At 39.5% G+C, this 2,832-nt stretch overlaps 1 non-coding gene across 1 annotated transcript; it reads left to right on the top strand.

The window, feature by feature from the left end:
- The first annotated feature begins 1,230 nt into the window (after positions 1–1,230).
- LOC148297670 (small nucleolar RNA R71) lies at positions 1,231–1,337 on the top strand. The gene has a single exon (XR_015833202.1). It is a non-coding gene; the product is annotated as a small nucleolar RNA R71 (small nucleolar RNA).
- Positions 1,338–2,832: the final 1,495 nt, after the last annotated feature.

A 2,832-nucleotide genomic window follows, 5' to 3' on the forward strand; every position in this document is an offset into this window, starting at 1 on the left:
TTGATCCGAAATCAATAGGTGTTCGAAATTGGACAATTCGAGTTCCACGGCAGTTCGTTCCTAATTGGAGTGGTTGGTGTATTCCATACTTCTAGCGATTGGATTTCACTCAAAACTCACCAAATGACTACTCCCACCATATTATGATGTTGCCCAAGTTTGGGGACCGATCCGAAATCAATAGGTGTGAGAAATTGGACAATTCAAGTTCAACGGCAGTTCGTTTCTAATTGGAGTGGTTGGTGTATTCCATACTTCTAGCGATTGGATTTCATTCAAAACTCACCAAATGACTCCTCCCACCAAATTACGATGTTGCCCAAGTTTTGGCTCGATCCGAAATTAATAGGTGTTCCAAATTGGACAATTCCAGTTCAACGGCAGTTCGTTCCAAATTGGAGTGGTCGGTGTATTCCATACTTCTAGCGATTGGATTTCACTCAAAACTCACCAAATGACTCCTCCCACCATATTATGATGTTGCCCTTGTTTTGGCCTCGATCCGAAATCAATAGGTGTGAGAAATTGGACAATTCAAGTTCAACGGCAGTTCGTTCCTAATTGGAGTGGTTGGTGTATTCCATACTTCTAGCGATTGGATTTCACTCAAAACTCACCAAATGACTCCTCCCACCATATTATGATGTTGCCCAAGTTTGGGGCTCGATCGGAAATCAATAGGTGTGAGAAATTGGACAATTCAAGTTCAACGGCAGTTCGTTCCTAATTGGAGTGGTTGGTGTATTCCATACTTCTAGCGATTGGATTTCACTCCAAACTCACCAAATGACTCCACCCACCATATTATGATGTTGCACAAGTTTGGGGTTCGATCCGAAATCAATAGGTGTTAGAAATTGGACAATTCAAGTTCAACGGCAGTTCGTTCCTAATTGGACTGGTTGGTGTATTCCATACTTCCAGCGATTGGATTTCACTCAAAACTCACCAAATGACTCCACCCACCATATTATGATGTTGCCCAAGTTTGGGGCTCGATCCGAACTCAATAGGTGTGAGAAATTGGACAATTCAAGTTCATCGGCAGTTCGTTTCAAATTGGAGTGGTTGGTGTATTCCATACTTCTAGCGATTGGATATCACTCAAAACTAACCAAATGACTCCTCCCACCATATTATGATGTTGCCCAAGTTTTGGGCTTGATCCGAAATCAATAGGTGTTCCAAATTGGACAATTCAAGTTCAACGGCATTTGAAGCTTCAATGGAATCCCATGATGAGGACATTGGTTGAGCAGCCCATTGAATCTCTCCCATGCTTCACAAAACGATTCATCATCTTGCTGTGCAAATAACAAGATCTTATCCCTAAGCATGTCGGTCTTTTGCGTGGAGAAGTATTTCTCCAAGAACTTCTTTTGAATGGCAGCCCATGTAGTGAGTGAACCAGGCTTCAAAGAATTCAACCAATATTTCGCCTTATCCTTCAAAGTGTATGGAAACACTCTCATTCGAAGTTGATCTTCTGTCACACCTGTCAAGGGAAAAGAACTCACAACATTAAAAATATCCTTTATATGAGTTAATGGATCTTCATTAGGTAAACCATAAAAGAAAGGCAGCATATTAAGATGAGAAGATTTAAGCTCATAATTTCGAGCTACAGTGGGCAGCAAAATGCTTGAAGGAGATGCTGGAATTGTTGGGATATCAAGTTCTCCCATGAACTCATTGGCAGCCATCTCTTCTTCTTCTTCTTGGTCTGAACTTGCTTCCGAATTTGAAGGTGAAGAACCAGGAAGTTCAGTGTGGAGAGCAATACTTGTAAATGTGGCAAGAGCTTGCTCTTTTGCAGTTGACAACTCTCTTTCTAGACGATTATGAACTTCAGAGATCACCCGGTTGGGTTGCAACGATGGTCCTGCGTTCAAAGATCTGGAGCGTTGGAACGAAGACCTCACTTGTTCAAGGAACGGTCTTTTAGACATAAACTACCTGAAACAGAAAATTAGATTAATTAGAAACACTAAAAAGAATACGGTAACCTTGGGCACATAACCAGGGAAGAACTTTCGTTCAGTCCCCGGCAACGGCGCCAAAATTTGTTGTTAATTATTATGTTAACTCGCAATTGTACGGGGCAATTAGTAATATAGCAAGACAAGTACGAGGTCGTACCCACGAAGACTGAGAAGTTCAAATTAGTTATGTACGTAGATTACCGAATTCAAGAAGTTAGGAAGTTAAGTCTAAAACAGAAATTAAAGTGAGAGTGATTGTGATTGTGAAAGGAAGTGAGCAAACTGAAATTGCAAATGAAAGCAAATAAACAAGTGTAACAAAGAGTGGTTTTAAGAGTTGGAAAACAGATTTGGAGACTAGGGCATTCGAATCACCATAACAATTCAATTCTGGGTTATATGGAGTCAAGTAACAAGTTTAATTCAGATTCAAAGATTGATTCTAGCTAAAGTATGATTAGGCCATGGTGTTTGGTCCTAACCTTGTGTTCCTAATTCCCTAATTTGATCATTTGTTGTCTAACCTAAAATTAAGCATTAGGAACCCATTAAGCATAGAAGAACAATTTAAACAACCAAGCATGTATCTAATCCCTGTTGTCGAATGTCCATACATACTCTTCCTATTCATAGTTCAATTCGAATTAAAGCATGGTGTCTACTCTTAATTCAAACCAAGATAGTTAACAAACAAGTTCTAATGGTGATCAATCATTCAAACAAGCATGTTAACTTATAAGCATAATGAATAAGAACATGAATCATGAATCAAACTTGAAACTCCAAACTTATAAACCCAGAATATTCATGTTAGGTTACATCGAAGCCCTAGTTATGGATTTAGCTACTC

The sequence above is a fragment of the Prunus avium genome, chromosome 1 (assembly GCF_965620075.1).
Source record: "Prunus avium chromosome 1, drPruAviu1.hap1.1, whole genome shotgun sequence".
Lineage (NCBI taxonomy): Eukaryota > Viridiplantae > Streptophyta > Magnoliopsida > Rosales > Rosaceae > Prunus > Prunus avium.